Here is a 16,810-nt window from a genome sequence, read left to right on the forward strand (position 1 = left end):
TAGGCTATCAAACATAGCCTAATTGTCAAGAGCGTCCAAGGTGCATTATGTTGTAAATTTAATGAAATTATATATCTTAAGTTTAGAACTACGAGTCGTGTCAATCTTCCAAGACGTTTAAGATTCGTTCTACTGTTATAACATAGTTAATCATGACAAAGATACATATAATGACTAAATAGTAAACACAACATTAATATAACTAATTCATAGACATGATAGCCACGGATATTAAGAATGCAACGTTACAAAATTGGGCGAGGATGAAACTTTGAGAACCAAAATGCATACATTAAAACTTGAAGGCCTGAGGTCGCATTCTAGGGAGTGCTGCCTCTACTAAAGCTTCTCCATGCAAAATTAACCTTTTGAATTGACATGATTAATTTATTTTCTTGTTAATGAGAGAGAAATTATACGATATTTGTTACATGTTAAATCGAGAGATTGCATGCTAGAATACACAATGCTTTTTCATAAATTTGTTGTCTTCTTGTGGTTATCCTAAATTCTCATGTATCACTTTTTATAAAACTATTAATTGAGAACTAAGGTCATGTTTGATTGGCATGGAATTTCAAAGAAAATGGAATTGAAATTTCATCTTTCAAATTTTTTGTTGTTTGATTGGCAAATTTTTTCCTAGAATTCATTTTCCACCTTTCTTGCTACATAAGCCAATTTCAACTTTTTACTTGAATTGGAATTCTCACAAATACAATTTTTGGCTACTGTAGCATTTTTTTTTCCTTGTTTTTTTTTTTCTACCAATGGAAACAAATCCTAAGAATTATTGTAAAAAAAATATTTCCTTTTAATTGACAATTTCCATGTAAAACAAAGCCAAACGAACATCAAAATATAGATGATTTTTTTAAATTTTTTTTAAATTTTTTGGCAATGGAAATAAATTTTATCCCCAATACCAAAAAAATTTATTACTTTAATTGACTATTTTCATATAAAATAAAGCCAAACGAATTCAAAAGAACACTTTTATTTCACCAAATTCCACATAGAAAATTATACCAATCAAACACAATAATTTACAATTCTTAGGAAAATAATTTTTAGACAGTTCAATTCCTTGAAATTCGTTTTCTTTCACCCAAATTTCATCTTTGCAATCAAACGGAACCTAAAAGTTTGATATTTTGGGATATACCGACTATTACTTGAGAGACAAAAGTTAATATTTGATCTTGAATTTAGTGATCGAGTAGTTGAACAAAGAAAAAGAATCGAACATGAGTATGATTGATTAGTAAAATTGAAACTGTTTTCCTTAATTGATATTTACTTGGAAACTTTCTTTCTTCATTTGTATTAATTTGCTTTAGTTTAATTGTTAATTTAAAAAAAAAACTCTTATTTATGTGTGTGTTTTGTTAATATTTATTAAATTAAAATATATCAATGATCAATTATCGTGGAACGATACCCTACTCACTACTTTATTATTTGTTAAAGATAATGTCCTCTTGTGGAAAAATATCAACAACACATGACACTATTGATCTTCAAGTTTTCAAATATTTTTTAAATCATTTTCATGAAAATCAACTCGCTTCAAAATTTTATGCACTAATTAAAGTTGGAAAACAAAATATGATTGCACAAAGTTGGACGCACGAGGACTACATGACAATTTAATATATGTTCTCATTTGGAAAACTGATTGTGTAATTGACAATTCGAAAAGATAAATTTCATACCACATTGAACTTTTAGAGAAAGCTTAATCAAGTTGCTAAACTTTAATTTGTTTTAATATGGTCAAAGATGATTAATACAATTTCAAATTTCACACATCATTTCACTACTCAGACATATTTGTAGTACCTTGAAGGTCGTAAGTTGTTGAAACGGTTAGCTGTTCTTGAACAAATCAGGTGTAAGGCAACAAAATGTACAAGTCATGTGGGAATGGAATTGGTTGTTAATGTTGAATATTTATAGAACACAAACTTTATGAAACTCTAAATATTGCCAAGATCTCTATGTCAAATCATCAAGAGAATTAATAAATACTAAACATGCAAGATCCATGACTTTGAATCTTGAAGATTAACTTGCAATCTCTTTAATCTTGACTTCTTGCTATTTAATCATGATTCAATCTTTCTTCTTACTTGATTGTTCTTAATCTTGGGTTTAGGTTTTCCTCTTCAATGTATTTTCTCTTATATTTTTGTATTGATGAGATGTAAGAAAGAATGATAATTACATACAAATTGAGGACCATAACCCTATATTTAACTTTCCATATGTTTTCGGCCCATACTGAAATGCAACCCTAAAGGAATTCGTTTCTACACGTATTTAAGCCCATATTTTATTTAGATGGCCAAAGTTCATAACTTTAATTCTATACTAAATAACTTTAATTGGACTTAGCCTAAAGATAGCCTTTAATACACACTTAATTACATATGTAGGCTCACATGACAAAGTAAAATCCAACAATTTCCCACTTAAGTCACATATTTACATTATGAATGTGTATAACCTTATGACGTCTAAACTTTTGCTATCATAACCAAAAAGTATATCTGAACAATCTCATCCATCAATTAACTCAATATAGGATCAAAGTAGTCTTTGTTACAAATATATTAACTAAACCCATCAATGATCACATAGTCAGCATAATCAAATGACATAAATCAAGTATGGATGTGTAGCGTGACAATTGCATGTAATATGATCCAAGCATGCATATTTCCAACTAGTCCTATCTTATTCTTTAATGAGGAAAAACCAAAAATACTTTAATTAAAGTAAAATAATTGAATACTTTATTTCTGAACTAACTTGAATATCAATAAATAAAATATGTGTCTAGGCAATATAAAAAATACAAACTCCTATTAAACTATCATATCATCAAAAGATGCAACACACATATTAACAGTATGCTCTTGAAAGACTTTGGTGGTAGTTCCTTAGTAAATGGATTTGTAACCATAAGAGTTTATCTAAATATGTTCTATAGAAACCTAACCACTCTGCACTTTCTCGTGAGCAACTAGGAACTTGATGTTTATGAACTCTGATAACAGAATATCCAATGACCTCCAATTGATCTTATATCTTGTATATGATAATGTAATTCTTTGTTCTCTGTAGATATCGAAAAACTTGCTTGGTTACTTTTGAAATATCCATCAGAGAGTTACATAAATGTCTTCCCAGTATTCCAACAATGAATATTATATCTGAACGTGTGCAAACCTAAGTATACATCAAACTCTCAATAGTTGGAGGATAGGAAATTTTCTATATTCCTTTTCTTCAAGTATATCTTTAGGAATAGGGGTATCTCCTTGTTTACGATTCTGCATTCCAAATCTCCTCAAAACCTTATCATATAACTCTTTTTTGATAATCTAAAAATACCTTAAGAACGATTCTAATGTATTTGTATCCATGATACAAAATAAGCTTCACCAAGGTATTTCATTTTTAAAATTTCATGACAAAAATTTCTTGATTTCGTGCAATAAGTATATATCATTGCAGGCAAATAGTATGTCATTAACATACAATACAAGAAAAAATATGCTTACTCATACCGAATTCATTTCAAAACCAAAACGAGATAATTATATGGTGAATTTGTGTTACCATTAACGGGAAGATTGTTTAAACATACAGATGATTTTTTTTTTCAATTTGTAAATCATCTAAAATAGCTGAAGATCAAAATATGTCACGACTCCCATAACTGTTATGAAAGAGTATTTCTTAGAAATTTGAGAGAAAGTCTCTTTAAAGCATCTTCTTTTTGAGTAGAGCCATTTGTAGCAAGACGATCCTTATATCTCTTCACATCATCCTTCGAATCCCTTTTGGTTTTATATATCCATTTGCAACCAATGGATTTTGCACTGGAAGGCATTGGAATGAGTTCTCAAACATCATTGTCACTCATGGACTTTAGCTCCTTATTCTTAACATCAATCCACTTTTGAGAATTGTTCATTCACATGACTTAATGAAAGTTGGTTGAATTTTCTTCTACCAATCTAACACTATCCTCATTTTCTTGAAGAAAAATCTATAAAGTCACTTGGAATTGCCTTTCTCATTTTTTAGTAGATATCTTTGATGACATTTGTTCTTGAAGTTGTTGAGTTTTTCTTCTAAAACAATCTCGTGATTGTGTATAGGGCTCTGGTTGTCTTGATCGAAAATTGCTTCTTGAGTAAGATCTGGAATGGTCCTGATCATTGTCAATTACAACAAAAGGGATAGTTAGATATTTCTCTTCAAAAACAAAATCTTTAATCTTAAAACCTTATCTGTTCGCCCAACAAACTCCACATTCTCAAAGAATTATACATTTTTCATTTCAAAAATTGACCTGATAGTGGGATCTTAAAATTTATAACCCCTTAACCTCTCAAAATATCTAATAAAATAGTAATCGATGGTTTTGGAGTCTAGTTTCCTTTTACTTAGCCTATAAAACTTTATCTCAACTGGACAACCTCAAATGTACAAGTACTTCAAACTAGGTTTCTTGCATGTTCAAAGCTCATAAGGGATTTTGATAGTTGATTTATTTAGAACATTATTAAGAATTTAAGTTGTAGTCTTTAGTAATGACTAATAATAATCTTTACCTTTTTTTAAATGTTCTGTTTCGTCTCTCAATAACACCATTTATGCTAGGTATGGTATACTGTGGGACGATTCCGTATTTCTCTGGAAATTTAGTAAAACACCTTGGACGTTGTTATCTTGATACGTCATATCTGTCATAGTATTCTTTTCTGAGTTGATTATTAACCTCAATTTTAAAAGCCTTGAACATGCTCAGTGATTGAGATTTCTCATGAATGAGATATAAAATAGTCATATTGAGAAAAATCTTCTATGAATATAATAGCCCATGGATATCCATATGAATCGAAGGCATTCGAAGTCATATTGGCATTCGAATTGCAAGAAGTCATATTGCAAGAAGTAAAAGAAAATAGCCCATGGATAGCCATATGAATCGAAGGCATTCGAAGTCATATTGGCACATAATCTCCTTATATTTGTTTGTTTTCCCTTAATGTAATTAACATAAATACTTACGTCTAAAACTTACTGATTTGTCATCGCCTATATAGCCGAATCTTTCGTCATCAATTAGCTTTCAACTGTTCAGGCTATTCTACATAAACACACTTATGCGAGTAGTGGCACCAAAAATTATATCCACCAAGTGTGTTTAGGTATTGAAACTTAATTAGCCTTGGAACAAACAAAATGAGAAGTGTACTTCTCCTTACACACCAAGCATGGTATTTAGTAAATTCCCTCTTGATGTGTCCATGATTTTCACAAAAGTAACAACTAGATAATTAATCATTTCAGTCTTTTGCAGTCTTTTGCTATTTCTTTTGAGCTGAACTAAATGCAACTTCCTTATTTTTTCTTCTCTTGAACTTGTCTTCAAAGGTACTTGCCAAGTGAGTTCTTTAAGTTCTCTCTTGCTTTAGCATTTTTTCTTCTTGCACAAAATATGAAATGAGCTGATTAAGTGTCAACTTTACTTTTGATAGGTTGTAACTGGCTTAAATTGATTGAATTGTGTAGGAAAGAAATCAAAACCAAATGCACGAACAAGTCATTAGATAACTCAAGCTTTAATGCCTTTAATTTTGAAACAAGATGAGACATCTCCATAATGTACTCCCATATGTTTCATTTATACTTATACTTTTGTGAAGCTGAGTTCGTCGAAATATTACTAATTTCAGTCTTATCACTTTTAACAAAGCATTTTTCAATTTTTTCAAGAAATCCCCAGACAATAGTTACTTTATTGACACAACGCCCTTAAATGTTACTAAAATTCCTTTGGTCCAGTCAATATCTGCATGAATTTCATATACAAACCATCCTAATATTTCCAATAAATTAATTTAGACAAGAATGATTATTGTGGTAACATGTTTCAATTAATCTATTTTGAAAAATTAATTATCAGAAATAAACTTTAATACCAAGATTTGATTTTGATTGTCAATCGCTTACCTTTTATTTTATTTTTCCTTTGGTTTTAAAAAGACAAAAAAATGAAATTTGAATCATTGAAATGCAATCTCATAGCTTCCAAATGTGATCCTGCAGCAATGCGGTGCTAGAATAACTCTGAAAAAACCCAAAAGATACTGCATTTTGAGGTTTAGGGCTTGAAATTCACATCCAATTTTTATTTATTTATTTATTTATTTTTTAAACCCAAATTGTGTATTCCAACATAAAAAAATCTTTCTTTATTTTCAATGGTTTAACATGGATTGGATCTAATACCACTTATTGAATATTTATGAAACTTCATATATTGCCAAGATCTCCATGTTAAAACGACTAAGATAATCAATAAATACAAAACATACCTTGATCCATGACTTTGAATATTGAAGATCAACTTGCAATCTATTTAATCTTAACTTCTTGCTCTTTATAATTATTCTTCTTAATTCTTGATAGTGGGTTTTAGATCTTTCTATTCAATAAGCTCTCTCATATATTCTTGCGTTGATGAGATAACACAAAAAATGAGAATCACATGTAAATTGTGGACCATAATCCTAAATATAAATTTCCATATGTAGTTTCAGCCCATAATGAAATATAACCCCTAAACGAATTTGTCTCTACATATATATATGCCCATACTTTATTTAGATACCCAAAAGCCATAACTTTAATCCATCACTTTAATTGAGCTTAACCTTAAGATAGCGTTTAAGTCGGGGCAAAAAAATTGAAAAATTGATCAAACCAATCAAATCGAATTGACTGGGGTCGGTTCGACACAAATAATTGGTTTGATTTGATTTTCTTTTAACAAAACTTTAGTGAATAAGTTCAGTCATGATTTGAAGTCTCAAGCTGTTGGTTAACCAAATTAACCCAACTCACTTATATGTATCCTTTTTTTTTTAATTTAAGAAAAATAAAAATCAAAAGATAAGTCCTAATCTCATAATTGTATCTCAATTTCCTCCTGTCTATGATGTTGCCAATAAGTAGTAGCACTGAGAATTTCCTTTCAAAAGCTCATTATGCTTAGCATTTCGTCCACTTAGGTAGTCACATGATACATAGAAAACAATTAAATTCTTAAGTTTACTGTTGATCTGTGATGTGATCCATAGCACGAAGGTAATTTCAGACAAAGATTCATTGATTGTTGAAGAAGGCTCTATGACTAGGTCGCAAGCAAAGAGTGTCAAAGAAGTGATGGAACTACTTGCTTAAGCCATGATGGATGGAACATCGATCACTGTAAGCAAAGAAGCAAGTTTCATGTTTGGCTCGGGAGCAGAAACAAGTTGGTTTAACTTAATTCAAGCGGCGGATGGAGGGACTGATTTGAATACACTATGCGACTGCATTCAACTAGGCAGAGACGAAGTTGAGGTTTCATAAATGACCTACGTGCCTGCATAGGCTAGAACTATGTGGCCGCATTGTACAATTTCGCGACACAATTTTCCAAATTTTCGCGAAATCTTTTATTTATGTTAAAACTCTACTTTATTATAACTTTTAGTATTGTTTGACTTTAATTCCCTTTTTGCTTGGAATTTATGATTTCCCCATAGATAGGACTTTGTTTTTGCTAGGATTCTATGATTTACCTATAAATAGGACTTATTATTTACATTGTAAAAAAATTTCATTCATATATAAAATTGAGAGATTATTTTGTCAGAATTTTTGCTTTAGATTCCTTATTTTTCACTGAACAAATTTTATGAATTTATCAAGAATTATTTCTTGTAGCGTTCAAAAAATTCGGGTGAGATTCTTGAATCAACATAATGTTGGCGATTGTATTGGTTCTTTGATTCAATATTTTTGGATCAAGCTCCAAACCTTGATTTCTTGACTATCTTGGGTTGATTCAATCTTTTGTAGGTTTCGAAGCGACTATTGATACATGGGTGAATCAATCTGTTTTTATTAACTGAATTTTATTTGTTAGTCAATAGTTCTTGTAATATAAAATTATTTGATTTTTTTAGTTCTTGTAATCTAAATGAGCCTAAAATGTGGATAATTTTTTTTAAAAATTCAATTTGGACTAAAAGTCCTAACCGACAAACTGAACCAAACCTGATTCTATTTAAAAGTTAGTGTGTTGGTTTGGGTTGAAATTCCCCCAAAACCGATTAATTTGGTTTTGGTTTGGAGTCAAAACCGACTCAACCCACTATTAGACTCGGTGGGTCACGTGACCCACCAAGTTTTTTTTTTATATTAACATTTTTTAGAAATGTAACACTATAGAGAACTAACAATCAAAATAGAAAAGGAAAATCCATTAGTCCATTACAAAACCAAACACAGAAGGAAAAGAGGAAAACCATTCGTCTGCAGTTGCCTTCCCTTAATCCCCTTTTCAGCGTTACCGGCAATTGGAAAGGAAAATCTTCTGAGTTTTGCCTAACTGATTTTCCTTCCCTAACCTGGTAATCTCTTTCTTAAGTCTTGAGTATTGTCGACAATTGGAAGGGCTGTTAAGTGCTGCCATTCAGTCGACTACAGTTTCTGCCGTAGCGCCACCATTTGCCTCCCTCCATTGCCACCAATGTTCACCGTCTGTCGCCTCTAAATAGGTATTATTTATTAAGGACCAGTTAGATGTATCGTGCATGCATGAGTTTGTGTTTTGATTTTACATTTCCCGTTTCTAATTAGTTAGGCTAAAATTTGAATATATGATTTTTGTTTTGTGTTATTTCTGTGATTTGTGAATTTTTTGTTAAACTAGGTATGTTAGGGATTTTTCTATTTACTACTTTTTGTTCATTTTAGTAATATAAATGGAAATTTGTTGAATTGTGAAAATGTTTAGCTTCGAACATTATCTTTAATCTTGCATTTTGGAGAATTTAACTTTGTGAATTTTATCACCTAAGCTATGATCACTGAGTTTAATTTTATTCTTTTTTTTTATTCCAATGAATTGATTGTTTTCGTTGATTGTTTCTAGAAGTTATGGAGAAGTAGTTTAAACGCAAATATGCATTTTTCTGGTGATGAAAAAAATATTAATAAAAGAAATGTTCGAGATAAAAAAGAATGAAATGAATGCTAGGGATAAAATTAATGAAATTGATGGAACTAATCTTGGAGATGCCCGATTCAAACAGATGTCGAGGATGTTGGAGATGAAAGTCATGAATTTGATGTTGCACAGCTTCCTTCAGATCCTAGATTGAGAGTTCTAATACAAAATTATGATATTAATGTTCGGGATGTGATTCGAAAAACCTATGTGCAACGGGGTTCTTGTCAGCCTCACAATCATGAATTTCCACCCATTTGCTAATAAAGAGAGAGGATTTTGTGTTTCATGGCATAATGAGCATCCTAGTTGGTTGGAATATAGTATAAAAAAGATGTTGTATATTGCTTTTACTGTTATCTTTTTAGCTCAAGTGGTGGTTCATTTGTTAATGGTGGATTCTTAAATTGGAAAAGGAAAGAGATTATCGGAAACATGTTGGAGTCATTAAATAGTACACACAATCAAGCTCGGATGCAGTATGAATCATTTAAGAATCAAGAACAAAGCATTCAATCCTATCTGTTTAAGCAATTGCATCAAACTCGAACATAATTTGTTTCAACGTGTTAATTGATTGTGTTATATTTCTTCTACGACGAGGGTTGGCCTTTCGTGGAAATGATAAATCTAACAATTCAAACAACTAAGAGAACTTTCTTGAACTATTACATTGGTTGTGTGATCACAATGCTGAGATTAATGTTGTTGCTTTGACGAACGTACTTAAAAATCTCAAATTAACATAACCTAGAGTTCAAAAAAATATTGTGAGTGCTATTGCTTCTGAAATTCTAAACGTGAATATCAATGATATGGGTAATAGCTTGTTTTCTATTTTAGTTGATGAATCTCGAGACATTTAGGTTAAGGAGCAAATGTTAGTTGTCATTCGTTTTCTAAAGAAGGGTGTGTTTTGAAACATTTTATCGGTGTTATACATGTTTCGAGTACCAGAACTGTCTTACTTAAGGTTGGTATTGATATTGTATTTTCCATGCATAGCTTAAATATGTCTAATTTGAGAGGTGTTAGGGATATGATGGAGCTAGCAATATGTGAGGTGAGTATAATGGTTTCAAAACACTTATTTTAAATGAAAATTCAAGTGCTTACTTTATTCACTGCTTTGCTCATCAATTTCAACTGGCTCTTATAGCTATGGTACAGAAACATCTGAAGATTGAAACTTTTTTATTAAAACTTCAGTACATAGATTGGTGAATGTTGTAGGAGGATCAACTAAACGAAGTGATCTTATTTGACAAAAACAAAGATTGAAAATTCTTGAATCACTTAGTATTGATGAAATATCAAGTGAACAGGGTCTCAATCAAGAAACCACTCTTAAGCATTCTGGTGATACATGCTGGGGATCTTACTACAGCTACTTAGTTAACCTAATTCTCATGTTTTCAACCATAGGCGATGTTGTTGAGATGATTGGTACTGACACTACAAGTTCTGAAACAAGAGGTGACGTGTGCATTTTGTTGGAGTTGATGTTAAAATTTGAATTTGTTTTTAATCTATATCACGTGAGAAAGATCTTGAGAATTTCAAATGAATTGTTGAAAGCATTACGAAGAAAAGATCAAGATATTGTTAAAGCCATGAGATTTGTGCAATTATGTAAAGCACAGCTCCAAACCATGAGAGATGATGTATGAGATTCTTTTTTTTTTTAAAATGGTTTGTTCATTTTATGAAGCTCAGAGATAAATGTTCCCAATATGGATGATATAGTCATAACTCCAGGTCATTCACGATGTGATACAGTAACAAATTTGCATTATTTTCATGTGGAAATATTTTGCACCATCATTGATATACAACTTCGAGAGTTCAATGATCATTTTTTTAGGTAAATAGTGACTTGCTCCTTTGTGTTGTGTGTTTATGTTCAAATAATTCATTTGCTCCTTTTGAAAAGAACAAAGTGATTCGACTATATCAGTATTATCCGGTAGATTTTAATGCGATAGCTATCTTGGACCTTGATGATCAACTATATACATATATTTTTTATATGTGTACTGACGAAGATTTTGGAGAATTACAAGGCCTTGGTGATCTTGCACAGAAGTTAGTTGCGAAAAATGAACATGAAGTTTATCTATTAGTCTACATTTTTGTGACATTAGCCTTAGTTCTTCCCATCGCTACTGTTACAGTTGAGAGAGCATTTTCTATGATGTCAGTTGTCAAAAATCGTTTGCGTAATCGAATCGGGGATCAATGGTTAAATGATAGTTTGATTGCATATATTGAGAAGAATGTATTTGACAATATTGAAAATGACGTAACTATGGAACCTTATCAAAATATGAGAACTCGTAAAGAACAATTGTTATAAAATATCGAATATTTAAAATTTTCATCACCTTTTTGCCAATTTTGATTGTGCCCTACTAACTCAAAATTATTGCATCCGCCACTGTGCCCTGCCTATTAGCCTTTAATACACACTTAACTATACATGTAGGTTTACACGACAAATTAAAATCCAACAGGTAATGAATGGACAAAAAAAGGCATGACACGAGCAGAGCTATACATAGAAGGCAGCTAGCGGAGATGGCTTTTGGCATAACGTAGCTTAACCAAATTGTTGCATGCAAAACCCGAAATTCAACAAATAGACAAGCTTTGAAGCAAGCTGACTTAGTGTGATGGTTATGTAAATGTTATGCCCTAGGTCTAATCAATCTTGGATATAAATACTTTTGATATATAATTAATGGAATTTAGCGACAAATCTATTATTTAACTAATAGACAATTAAATTAAATAATAGAGTCCGTAGATCTAAATTTTCGTAATTTGTTAATCACAGAGAGTTGTGATTGTGAGATACAAATTATATATGATTGAATCTTAAATTGTCCATGATCGTAAGTAATAACGAGATACAGATATCGTTATTACGGATAGACCATCACGTGTGGCATTTCTTACTTGTAAACTAAGTAGCTGATCTCACAAGCTAAAATGTGGTGACACTTGAATGAACACGTGGATATTTAGTTATAAAACAAAATAATGGAGACCCGCCTAGAGATTCCACATGGATAACTATCTGAGTGTCAGTGGTTAATCTCTAATGTTCAATAGTGAGATTGGTCCTTTGATTTGAGGTCGTCATAGTATCTTATATGAGGACAGTCATGCTTTGACGGTGTTGGATGTTGCTCTGCCAAGGGCCATTAATAAGACATTGTTCGGGTACGTTAAGAATCGTATGAAGGTTGTAAATGACCAATAGAGGATTTGTCACTCTTAAATAGTAAGAGATTATGATCTGCATTTCATTCAATTAAGTCGATAATGAAATCCTTGGCCAAGGTGTACTCATAAGTCGAAAATGAGTGTTCGACTTATCAAGTGAAAGATATGATCGATAATCGGGATTGACACACTTCCATATCTCGTAATTGATCGGATCATTTGAGAAGGGCTTATAATTTCACGGTAAACGAACGAGTTTGATTTTGTCATATTATGTGACATTTTTCGTCACATATATTGCCCTGACATATTGTTAGATGTCAATCTGGAATAGGGAGTGTAAATTTGTGATAAATTAAAAGAGTGTTTTAATTTATCAATTTTGATTAGATCAAAATAATATTTCACATCGTTAGGCATTGTGATTGGAAACCTAATGGGTCCCACACAAAAGAGAATTGGAAGATTACAATTTATCAATTAATTAATTTAATAATCGTTGGATAAATTAATTAATTGGGTTGGTTATTTATAGGCCCGAATTAATTAATTGGACCGAATTTAACTAAATGGATAATTAAATATTGGACCGGATCAGGTCAAACCCGTTTGAACTTATATAAATAACTAATTAGGGTTTACAATTTTGTAGAGAATTCATTATTTTTGCTAGCATAAGAAGAAAACCATAATCCTACAATCTTGTTCTCTGTGTGGATCACCATTGGAGACTGGACAATTGGATAGCTGTAGGAGGCAAATCAAGGTTATTGAAATGAAGAAAAATCAAAGGGGTTTGCAGATTGGGAAAATGTATTACTTTTATCACAATTTCTATCTAAACACCAAGATATCCGTTACGGGAATCGAAATCTGTTTTAATTTTCCACTACGTAAGTTAAGTAGATTCCTAATAGTAGTATCAAAGCCTACTTTGTTTTTGTTAGAAATTGCTTTACATGTTCGACCAATTAAAAGTTAATTTTTTTTCTTGTTTTAGTAATTGAGAACATAATTTTTCATATTCAAAATCAGAGTTTGAATAGGAAATATTTTGGATTTGAAAATTTAAAAAAAAAAAAAAAATAGGTAGGTGGAGCCAGTTGCCGGTAGCAACTGGCGACAACGCCACGTCCTTGGAAGCGCCAACTGCTGATTTGCAGCAGTGTTCGATGCTGCTGCTGCCTTACCACTGCCGGGTAAGGCAGCGGCGTTGCCCAGCTAGCTGCTGGGCGACGCAGCCTTCCAACGGCAATGCCGGTGCCACAAAGGAATGGGGCGTTTCTTCTAAGGTTTTCTGCAGTCGGGTGAATGTGAATGGAGACGAGGGCCTCAGCTTCAATTTAGGAAATTGCACGTGCCTAGTTGCAATTATGGAAGAGGGGTTCAATTTGCCAATTTTGAAATAAGGACCTGTTATGCGATTTGTTAAATTGGAAGGGTTTGCTTATAATTTTAATCTTGAGTCAAAGTGCAATTTTTCGAGTGAGGTTTTTAAATGCAATTTTGAAAAGGTTTTAAAATTGTTTTAAATGGGTTTTGACCTATTTTGATTAGAGTTTTAATTTTGATCCAAATTAAAATCTTATTTAAAAATTGACTACTTTTTGTATTTTCGTTAAAATATGATTTTAACTTAAATATTAAACTTGACCCTAAATTAAAATGTTAATTCAATTTAAATTAGAGTTGGACTCTAATTTAATACTTAATTAAAATATAATTTTAATTAATTACTCACCCGAATATATTCTAGAAAAGGAAATGTTGCATGTACATAATATATAATGGTGTCTATAATTACGCGTAGCGTTGGATCCAACCTTTAATTCAAATCTCACACTTGCACATTAACAACCGAATGATTCTCACATCACATTATGGAAATCATTATGTGCAATAATTGTCTTACCCTAATTTTTCCCCTTAAAATTAGAGTTAGACTCTAATATGTTATTTAATTAAAATTTGATTTTAATTAAATAAGTTTGCCCTGAATCTTGGAATTAAAGTTGGACTCTAATTTTACTGTTTATTAAAATTTGATTTTAATTAAATTTAATTGCCTTAAATTTTGAAAATAGAGTTGGACTATAATTTGATACTTAATTAAATTTTATTTTAATTAAATAGTCCTGCCCTATAGTTTTGGAAATAAAGTTGAACTCTAATTCGATATTTAATTAAAATATGATTTTAATTTTGATTAATATGATTAATTAATTATTTAATTTATCCGATCCCTTTTGTCTAAAATAGTTTAGACGACTTAATTGCTAGAAATTTGAAACGTGTTTGCATATAATATTAAATATTATATGGACATACATTTATGTGATGAATGTATTATTAGTGGACGATTATGGATTCGACCATGTGGAAGCATTAATGGTTAATTTTATTCTTATCATTTTATGAGCCTGCGAGCTCTTAATTTTTTTGGGTCTGCGAGCCCATTATTGCTATTGTTGCTATGGGCTACGAGTCTATTTTTATCTAGCCCTGCATGCCAACTAATATAAGATACATGTTGTAACTAGACTAATTGAAAACACACAAAGAGGAGGAAACTATGGAGATGATACATTGATACTGATCAATGCAATAACCCCTAGAAATTGACCAACTAGTCTTTTTTATGGCTTGGGAAGATTAGATAGTAAAATCCATAATCGTCTACGCTAATACATTATATTATATATATGTTTATTTGCATGGTAGATGTGTAATACAACATATATGATTATTACGATGAGACTTTTGAATGTAAAACCCTTCAATAAAATATTAAGTCACATTTATAATCACTTTTCATCATTATAGTGAAAAATCAGAGTCCCAAATCGTCTCAACTTGTTGAGTACACTCAAAGCTGGCCTATTATGGATATGTTTGACACTATGAAATATTTGATATTTTCTGAATGACGGGTTAGACTTAACTAAAATTTATATTTTGTTGAGTATATTTAAGGAGATAAATTTTAGAGGCATATTAAGCTAACACATAAGATGTGTGAAGACAAAGAGTTGTCAGGTTGATGATCTGAGAGTTGTATGGAGGTACAATTGATAATAGTATCCACTCAAATGTTTTATTAAAACTTATTGAATACACTCAAGATCTTGATATAACAGATGGAATCCCAGCCCACTGAGAGTCAAGTATAGACTCCATAAATTTATGTGCGAGGGTCATAAATTTTAGTTAAATAATGGGAGCATAATTAATTTAATAAAAGTTCATATTAAATTAATTGATGCATTTTATATATTATTATTTTCCTTTAGTCATTTATATTTATTGAATCGTGAGTAACCATGTGTATTTGGGTGGCATACTGGATGCTAATAACCAAACCAAATTAAATCTTCTTGATTAGCATTGCAATTTGAGAATTGTTCTCAGACATGTGAAAGTTAGTTGTCCTTAAGTAACCCCTTTCAGAGACACTTTCTGATGACTCAATTAAGGAAGAGGTGACTACTGTAATAAACAAAGTGATGACGATAGTATTGCATATATATGATGCTTGCAACTATGTTACCTGAGTTACAAAAGCAACTTGAGAGTATAATGTTAACACATAATTCTTCATTACAAAGAGTTGTATAATAATAATTATGTGTCGAAGGATATGAGACTTCCAAACAACTATATCGGTGCAAAATAATAGAGTAATCTTCAATCGATGCTTAGATACTGAAGATGATTAACATTGAGAAATGTTTCAATTGAATTCAATCATAAACCATGAACTAAGTAGTGACTTCGTTCTGCAATCTCCGTCAGAGAAAGCTATTCACAATTAATTATGAATTTAACGTGAATAAACTTGAATGCACAATTACTGAGTTGCTTAACATGCTTAAAACTGTTAAGCCTAATATCAAAGTTAGTAGTGGGCAAATTATTGATTCCTCTAAGAGTATTAAGAGGAAATCTAAAAGGGTTTTGGGAAAGCGTCCAATATGGCTAGGACTGTCAAAGCGAAGGACAATACCAAATCTAATGACCATTGTTTTCATTATAAAATGAAAGGTCGTTGGAGGAAATATTGCAAGGCTTATGTCTAAATCACGAGTTTCTTAGGTATTTGATACCAGACATAGATCTCATATTTATATAAATATGACTGAATAGAAGTAGACCACTGTAAAAAGGAAAAATTGACCTACACGTTAAAAATGAGCAAAGGTTGTTGCATTATTTGTAGGAGCAAACTTATTGCTAGTGCTTTTATGCTTAGTATTAGAATTAGAGAAATGTTACTTTGTACCCACCATAGTTGGAATATTAAAATGAATTTCATGTTCAAACATGAACCATTTTAATGTTAAGAACAATTGTTGTTCCTGCTTATTTTGATTAAAATCTTAATAGTTATAGTAAGCTACAAAATAACAATTATATTTTAAACACTAAGCATTCTATAATGAGTATAGAAGTTAAAATGTATAAAAGTGATAATCTAAATAATAACCAAATCTAGCATTGCTG

Source organism: Olea europaea, chromosome 10 (assembly GCF_002742605.1).
Source record: "Olea europaea var. sylvestris chromosome 10, O_europaea_v1, whole genome shotgun sequence".
Lineage (NCBI taxonomy): Eukaryota > Viridiplantae > Streptophyta > Magnoliopsida > Lamiales > Oleaceae > Olea > Olea europaea.